Here is a 10,096-nt window from a genome sequence, read left to right as displayed (position 1 = left end):
AAAGGAGATGGCAAAATTAATGGGCATATTGAAAGAAGTATCAGAGGAAATCTGTAGTAAAGACATAGAGGAACACAAAAGGTTAGGGAAATACGAGAAAAGCAAGTCAAGACCCCTAAAGGTAACCTTCCAGAGTGTAAACACCGTGGAGGAGATATTAAAAAATGCAAAGAATCTTATGGAAAAAGAGGAGTTCAAAAATGTATGGATAAAAAGATGCCTTACACAAGAGGAACTGGAATTACTGAAAGAGAAGAGGGAGGCAGCAAAAACAAAAAATGAGGGAAGATCAGAGGAGGAGGAGAATACATCATTTTACAAAGTAATTGAATTGCAGGTACGAAAGTGGTACATAAACAGGAGGGAATAAAAAGGAGGAAGGTAGTAGAACCAAATCATGACAAATATATAAACAAGATGATTAAGTTGATGTACTCAAATGTGGATGGAATGGTATCTAAATTATTAGAGATGAATGATTAAGTCAGAAAAAATGAACCACATATAATATGCCTAACTGAAACAAAATTAACACCAAGGATATCGAATGACATCCTAAACTTAGAGGAATATAATATATGGAGAAGAGGTAGGAACTTAAAAAAGGAGGAGGAACTATAATATTAACATTAAGAAAATCTAAAAGTCAAAGAAATAGAATTAGATATACTCTCACAAGTAGAACTGATTGCAGTAGAGATAAATATATCTGAACGGAAAGCAATTGTAGCCAATTTGTACATGCCACCCAGATCAAATACATGGGAAAGAGACGAATATGAGGATCTGGTGGAGAGTACAATTCAGAGTTTAAGAGCATTACTACATAAAATGGAAGAGAGAAGAAAAAAGAATTATACTAACTTGAGATTTTAATACAAATATAAATTGGAATACTCTAGATATAATAAGCCAAGAAAGCTGTTGGGACCAAAAACTCCTGGATCTTGTGCAAGAGTTTTTCCTAACGCAACATGTAAGGGAAAGCACCACAAAAAGGGGACTTGATGTGCCCTCAATGCTAGATCTCATATTTACTAGGCACAAAAACGATATTGACAATTTAATACATCACCCTCCATTCGGCAAAAGCGACCATGCAGTACTAAATTGCAATTTCAGGATTGCATATGACATAGTTAACAGCAATGAAAGTTACAAAATGAGCCTAAACTAGAAAAAAGGGAAAGTATCAAGACCTAAAGAAGTACTTCTTAGAAATTGCTTGGGAAAAGGAGTTTAGAGGACAAGATTTAAATGCTATATATGAAAAATTCTGTGAACTTTATGAAACAGGAGTCCAGAAGTACATCCCACAGCACAAAGAAGCAGAAAAGAAAAGAAAGAAATGGTTCAATATAGAATGTAAAAAATCAAAAGAAAAAAGAGATTTGTTGTGGAATAGATACAGAAGACACAATAGTGAAAGGGCATATACTAATTACAAACAGGCAAGAAATGATTATACAAGAATAAGGAGGGAAGCCCAAAAACAGTTTGAGGAGGATATCATAAATTAAAGTAGTGATCAACCAAAGCTATGTCACAGCTACATCAGAAGCAAAACCAAAGTAAAAGATAAAATACAATCCATTACGGACGATGGAATCACCTATACACAAGAGAAGGATATTTGTGAAGCACTAAACAAGAATTTCCAATAAGTTTTTACAGAGGAAAAAAAAAATTGAGAGGGGTTATGTGGAACATGCATGCCCACACATTCTACCAGATATACAAACATCAGAAAAAGAAATACAAGAGGAGCTAAGTAAATTAGACAAAGGAAAAGCAAATGGTCCTGATGAAATTTCATGTTGAGTGCTACATGAATGTGCAAAGGAGTTAAGTAAACCATGATTTTTAATTTTCAAGAAATCCTTGAGTCAAGGTAAACTACCTGATATTTGGAAGAAAGCAAACATTGTTCCCTTATTCAAGAAAGGGAATAGACAAAATCCACTTAACTACCGACCAGTATCACTGACCAGTGTTGTAAGCAAGGTATTAGAAAAGCTTATAAGAAAAGCTTGGGTAAATCACCTAGAAGAACACAATATGATAACGGAAAGACAGTTTGGTTTCAGAAAGGGAAAATCATGTGTTACTAATCTGTTGAGCTACTATGACGGAGTAACAGACACATTACAGGAAAGAGAAGGATGGGTGGACAGTATCTATTTAGATTTCAAGAAAGCATTTGACACAGTACCACACAAAAGACTTTTATGGAAACTGTACCATCAAGGAGGAATTCGAGGCAAACTGTATTGCTGGATGCAAGATTTTCTCATGAAAAGAAAAATGAGAACAGTACTAAGGGAAAATACTCATCATGGAAAGAAGTGACTAGTGGAGTACCACAGGGCTCAGTGCTGGCACCAATCATGTTTTTAGTGTATATAAATGATATAGACAGTAACATTGGAAATGAAAGCTATCTAAACATGTTTGCAGATGATGCAAAAACACAAAGGAGAATTACTAACACAGACTCTTGTAAAGAGCTATAAGAAGAATTAAATAAACTTCAAGAATGGAGTAATACATGGCAAATGGATTCAGTGTGGACAAGTGTCATGTAATCAAGTTTGGTAAAAGTGGAAAAAGACCTGATTGGGATTATACATTAGAAAATAAAACCCTACACACATCAGAAAGAGAGAAGGACCTAGGTGTGATTATCAATAACAGACTATCTCCGGCTGACCACATCAGCGAGATGGTACGGAACATGTATACACTGCTTGCCAATATGAGAATAGCGTTTACATACATAAATGAAGACATGCTAAGAAAGATAATAACATCATTCATCAGACCAACCCTGGAGTATGCATCAGTAGTCTGGAGTCCTCATCTCAAAAAACACATAGACAAGATTGAAAATGTTCAAAGGGCAGCTACAAGATGGGTACCAAGCTTAAGGGATCTAAGCTACGAAGAAAGACTAAATAAACTGAATCTACCAACACTATAGGAGAGAAGGAAAAGAGGTGACATGATAATGCTTTATAAATGCATATCAGGGAAGGAGAAAATAGACATAAATTATTACTTAACGTATGGGGAAGCATAAGCAAGAGGACACTGCAAAAAACTGCATAAAAAGAGAGGTGATAAAGACATGAGGAAATTTAGTTTCCCAAATAGAGCAATTGATCAGTGGAATACACTATCGAATGAAATAGTGTGTGCCAAAACAATTCACAAATTTAAGGATATGTACGATAAATATGGTTTAAGACACGGGACAGTACGAGCTTGACTCATTCCTGTAAAGATAAAATTAGGTAAGAACAATTAGGTAAGAACACTCACCCCCACCCCCCGCACACACACACTCACCCCTATACCCCCACTCTCTTACATACTCCCGCACGCACACACACACACACACACACACACACACACACACACACACACACACACACACACACACACACACACACAGGCATGACTGACGAGGAAAAGACAGGAAAATGTTATGAGGCTCAGTTCCGAAGAAAGAAGGAGCAGAGGAATTAAGATGGTGAAAGACTGAATATCAGAAGGAACAACTTACAGGGAGGAAATGGAAGCCTGAGACAATCACAAGACCACACAAGCAAGAGTGGCAAAGAGAGACGTAAAATATATTGAGTTTATTCCTTACCTAACTCTCAACGCATACACCGCGTTTGGTTAAAATCAAATGAAAACTTCATGAGTTATTCTCTCTCTCTCTCTCTCTCTCTCTCTCTCTCTCTCTCTCACACACACACACACACACACACACACACACACACACACACACACACACACACACACACACACACACACACACACACACACACACACAGCGCGTAGAGCATAACACTCACTCTCCTCTCCGTAAACTAATCGCACATAAACACCTTAAGTGCCCATCAGAGCGACCGTGTGACCTTCATTGGACGCAGAAGTGGAGTGAGGCGTGAATGATGCCTGGATGTTGGCCAGATGTTGAGTGGCCATTGCTAGACATTGCTGTGTGGCCAGAGTTTACATACATCGGAACCACCACACACACACACACACACACACACACACACACACACACACACACACACACACACACACACACACACACACACACACACACACACACACACACACACACACACACACACACACACACACACACACACACACACAGAACAAAAACTATCGAGACCCAAACGTAGAAGACAAGAGATTAAGAAATGGCACAGAAAATTAGAGAGAGAGAGAGAGAGAGAGAGAGAGAGAGAGGGTGGGGGGAGGGAGGGATGGCTGACCTGGTCCCTGTCTTAGAGCGAGCGGAACAGGAATGGTTAGATATAGGAAATCGACCCAGTCCATCTTTTAATATCTCGGGACTGGTAATCTCCCCTCCTCCCCCTATATCCTGGGATTAAACTATTGATTGAAGTGAAGTTGCTTGATACTGTGACAGGAGGGAGTGAAGTGAGGTCTGAAGCGATGTTTTTGAAGCGAGACTGAAATGAGGCTTTATGTGAAACTAATATGAGGCCTGAATGAAAGCTTTTGAGGTGAGACTGAAGTAATTAAATGCAGTTTTGGCCTCTTTTGTTTATGATTGGTTACCGGATTCTGGGACTGAAGTGAGGCATGTTAGGTATTTGCAGTGAGATTTCTTGAGCGAGACTTTGAAGTTAGATATGCAAAACCTTTTCTATCACCAGACGATTTTAAGTGACTGCATTTTAAATGATTACATTTTAAAATCGTAACCTTCTTTAGCTCCCACATTAAAAGGGTCTACCCTTGGCTGAATAAAATTATCTGGACGCGTTGACACTTTGAGAGAACAAGATTTTTTTTTTTTTTAAGTTTCTTCATCTTGAGGCGTCTCTCTTGAAAAATAAAAATAGTTTGGCTTGAAAGGGCTTAAATATCAGAGATGCCATTGTACTGACATGTTTGATGCTGTCATATTCTCTCTCTCTCTCTCTCTCTCTCTCTCTGTGGGTGTGTGGGTGTGTATGTGTGTGTGTGTGTGTGAGGGGGAGTATATTTTGTATGCTTTCTTCCGTCTATTGCACACACACACACACACACACACACACACACACACACACACACACACACACACACACGTTATTGTACTGTAAGGAAACTTCTTCACACTGAAAGGCTTCCTTGACGGTAAATAAAACAACACGTCGGTAGTAAGCATTGAACAAATAAAAAATCCGATTTTTTTTTTTTACGGGGTGGTAAGAATGTACAGTTGGCGACATATAAACCTGTTACAGCATCAAGGTGTAGCAGAGGTGTAGCATTTCGTACACTTGACAACCTTGGCATAATGACATGTGTGTGTGTGGCACTGACATGATTGAAGGGAGGTGTTAAATGTTCGCTAAAATGACCAAGTAACTGTGATGCATGAACGTCCGAAATCACTGAGGAAGAAGTATTACGAAATCTGCAAAAATCACTTGTAATACGACCCTAAGAAGGACCCCCTGTGCTGAAGGATTTAAAATTTAATGGTCAGCTGACTTCTTAGACGTCTCTGTAAGAATTTACCTGAACAGCCTGTGACATTTACTGCCCTTTAACGACTTCATAAAATTTGAGGCAGTGGCTCTCCCTCCCCCCCCTGCTCCCCGAGCCGCCCAGAACCACCTATACCGTCCATTTTAGATCCGTGACACTTATCTTTTAGTGATTTATGTCGAAACATTTATCGTAATTGGACAAAAACTATAAACGGACCTTCACCTACGACTCTGACCTGTGACCTGTTTTCTCAGTAACAACAGGTGTGCCGATCGGAACAACACCGGCTCTCACTTTTCGAGCGCAGGTTTTTGAAAACGGGAACCGCGGGAGCAGATGCCGTCAGGTGCTTAGCCGCGGTGCTCATCTCCCAAACTTACGTGGTGTGTTTCATGGCATGTTACTCCCCCGCCATCCTGGGATACACCAAGATTACTGCATCATCCATCCTGCCGCAGTTACCTTCCTTACTGTTACCCTTGATGCTCGTTTTACCTACCAGTTAAGAAAGGGTGGATGAGGGTGGATGGACGCCTGGGAAGTGTGGCGTCAGCTGCCAGCACCAGGAATCGATCCCAGGCTCTAAGGTTCAGTCACGAAGAAGTGCTGTGGGAAAAGTTGCAGGATCGTAGTATTGCCTTATTCTGTCACTGAACTACGTGAAAGAAGCTGCAAAAAGACGAAAATCTGGGACAAGACTATGCTGCCAGTCACGAAGAAGTGCTATGGAAAATGAAGTAGAGTCGTAGTAATGTCTTTTTAATGCCACTGAGCTACGTTAAATAAGCTGCAAAGGGATGAAAATCTTGGCCAGGCAAAATGGCTATACCAATGTCAGTCATCCGCACTCCTCCTTTCCCCTCCCTCTCAATCTTCTCCCATGACAGAAAATCATCTCCAAGTACCAACACACCCAACAAGACCAGCATACGAAGCCCAACACCGAAACGCAAGTCCGAATACTTTTGTTCTTCGCTGGCGATGCGAGACAAACGTGCCAAGTGTACCCAGAGGCATCAAAAGACAGAGGATCAAGAGTTGGTGCGTGTGTGTGAAGGGGTGTGAGATGAATGTATGTGTGTGTGTGTGTGTGTGTGTGTGTGTGTGTGTGTGTGTGTGTGTGTGTGTGTGTGTGTGTGTGTGTGTGTGTGTGTGTGTGTGTGTGTGTGTGTGTGTGTGTGTGTGTGTGTGTGTGTGTGTGTGTGTGTGTGTGTGTGATAACTGTAAAGAACTGAAGCTGTGAGGTCCATTTCTTTGTCTGCTGAATAATGGAGTTGGAAGAGTGTTTGGGGGAAAGGGATGGATGGATGGATAGATGGATGGGAGATGTGAAGTGTGTGTGTGTTTGTACCTAATTGTTCATACCTAACTGTATATTTATAGGAATGAGTCAAGCTCGCACTGTCCTGTGTTTTGAACCATTTTTATCACACATGTCTTTAAATTTGTAAATAGTTTTGACACACCATTTCATTTAGTAGTGCATTCCACTGATCAACTGTTCTATTTGGAAAACTGAATTTCCTTACATATTTATCACCTCTCTTTTTGTACACTTTTGTGCAGTGTCCTCTTGCTGTTCCTTCTCCATACGTCATATACTCCATCTATGTAACTATTGCCAGACGTCTTATGCCCGTAAGGGGTGGCCACAAACAAATCGCCTCCATGTCGCCCTGTCCCCCGCCATTTCACTCCCATGTTTCCAGCTCAGATTCTCTTCTCTCATATACCTCTCCACTCCATCCCTCCATCTCATCCTCGGCCTCCCCTTCCCTCTCCCCTCCTCCACCTCACATACACTCTCCTCGTCAGGCTCTTGTTCTTCATCCTCTCCACATGGTCAAACCACCTCAGTGTGTTTCCACTAATGCTTCCTATCACACCCACATCCACCCCACAACGTTCTTTCACTTACCCGTTTGTCAGTCTGCCTCTCCATGTGACTCCACAGGCTCCTCTCAAGTAACTCATTTCCACTGCTCGCACTCTTGACTTCTATCCGTCCAACAAGGTCCAAGCTTCACTTTCATACGTTAAAGTTGGTATCACGTTGCTGTCATGCAGTTACTTTTTCACCTCCATGCACACTTCCCAGTTTCTTATCACTGCATGCAAAGAAGCAGCAACCTTTGTTCCTTGTTGTACCGTTTCAGGCACTTCACTCTAAAATTCCATCCTTACTCATCACACTACCCAAGTACTTAAAGGTTCTCACTTTTTCTGTTTCCTCCTCATCCAACCTCACTGTACATTCAGCGACTTCATTTCTCTCCAAGACAATTATATACTCATTTACGTCTATTTTCTCTTTTCCTGTGATGTATTTATATAACATAATCATGTCTCCTCTTTTCCTTCTCTCCTGTAATGTAGATAGGTTTAAGTTTTTGGTTCTTTCCTCATACCTTAGGTCCCTTAAGCTTGGTGTCCATCTTGTAGCCACCCTTCGTACCTTTTCAATCTTATCTATGTACATTTTGAAATGTGAATTCCAGACTACTCCATAGTTAGTATGATGATTGCTGTTATTATCTTTCTCAGCATGTCTTCATTTATAAAAGTGAATGCTACCCCCATATTAGCAAGCAGTGTGTACTGTACATGTTCCTTACTTTTTCATTTACGTGGTCAGCTGGTGATAGTCTGTTATTGATAATCACTCCTGTATCCTTTTCCCTTTCTGATGTGCTTAGGGTTGAACATCTTAACTTATTGTCCCAGTCTTGTCTTTTTTTCACTTTTAGCAAATATTATTACAAGGCATTTGTCCACATTGACTTCATTTGCCATCTATTGCTCAATTCATGGAGCCTTCCTTATTTCTCTTGTAGTTCTGTGCAATAGCCTGTGTTTGTAATTTCCCTTTGTATTTTAGCATCAGCAAACATATATTGGTAGTTTTCATTTCCAATGTTGCTGTCTGTGTCATTTACATATACTAAAACCATAACTAGTGCCAGCACAGAGCCCAGTGGAACTCCACTTGTAACTTCTCTCCATGATGAGTAATTTCCCCTTAGTACTCCTCTCATTTCCTTTTACTAAGAAAATCTGGCATCCAATCGTACAGATTACCTTGGGTTCTTCCTTGATGGTATAGTTTCCATAAAAGTCTTTTGTGTGTTACTCTGTCAAATGCCTTCTTTGAAATCCAAATATATGCTGTCTACCCAGCCATCTCTTTTCTGTATTATTTTAGCAACTCTGTCATAGTAGCTTAATTGGTTAGTAGTACATGAGTTTATCCTCCTAAAATCAAGTGTCTTTCTGTTACCATATTGTGTTTATTCAGGTGATTTACCCAAATTCTTTGTATCAGTTTTTCTAAAATCTTGCGTACGACGCTGGTCAGTGATACTGGTCGGTAGTTAAGAGTACGTTGTCTATCTCCTTTCTTGAAAAGGGGCACAATGTTTGCTTTCTTCCAAATACTCCGGTAGTTTACCGTCTCGTAACGATTCTCTGAATATTAAATGTAATGGACTGCTTAGCTCTTTTGCACATTCCTGCAATATCCAACAAGAAATCTAATCAGGACAGGAGCTTCTCCCTGCCTAATCATCTCATTTCTTCCTGGACCTCTTGTTTCGTTATGCATACATTTGTTATCATGTGTGGGCGTGCTTATTCTTTTTCATCTCTTGGAAATCTACCTTCTTTAGGAAAAACTGATTGGAAGTTATTGTTTAGTACTTCACAAATATCATCTTCATTGTGTGTGTGTGTGTGTGTGTGTGTGTGTGTGTGTGTGTGTGTGTGTGTGTGTGTGTGTGTGTGTGCACAAGCAGAAATAAAGGTCTTAAGCAATACATCTTAGGTAATACATCGTTCTCGGCTGCAGACATTCTTGCCGTGTGAACAAGTAAAAGGTGCCGTGCGTGGCCATGTAATCAAGTGAAAGAGGTAGGTTTGTAAGCTTTCCTAGGTGGTGTAATGAAGAAGGTGTGTGTTTGGATAGGTGAAAGAGAGAGAGAGAGAGAGAGAGAGAGAGAGAGAGAGAGAGAGAGAGAGAGAGAGAGAGAGAGAGAGAGAGAGAGAGAGGTGCCAAATCGAAAGTGACAATAGAAGCTTTCTCTCATAGGCAGAGAGTTAAAACTAAATGGTCGAGAAGGGAAACAGTGGGAGCTGTGAGCATACTTAGCCTCTCCTCCGGAATTTGCGATGACGACAGTGGAGACGTAAAGAGAAAATTGCTCCTTGCACTCCTCGATGTTTTGACGCTCTGTGATTAGGAAACAGTGGGGAAAATGTCGCTGCTTTGGGGAAATTTCTCTTACTTTCTGAGATGATGTGGGATTGCATGAGAGGGGATGGTGATTGTGGGTTGAGTTTGTGGTGGTTTTAATGTTGTGATGATGATGATGGTGATGATAATGATACTACTACTATTACTGCAACAACAATAACAACAACAACAACAACAGCAACAACAACGACGACAACAACAACGACGACAACAACAACAACAACAACTACTACTACTACTACTGCTAGTAATAATAGTAATAATAATAATAATAATAATAATAATAATAATAATACCAACAATGACAATAATAATAAT

The sequence above is a fragment of the Coenobita brevimanus genome, chromosome 104, assembly GCF_032717465.1.
Source record: "Coenobita brevimanus isolate Jiangsu-jjx chromosome 104, ASM3271746v2, whole genome shotgun sequence".
Taxonomy (NCBI): domain Eukaryota; kingdom Metazoa; phylum Arthropoda; class Malacostraca; order Decapoda; family Coenobitidae; genus Coenobita; species Coenobita brevimanus.
Note: the sequence above shows the minus strand (reverse complement) of the source record.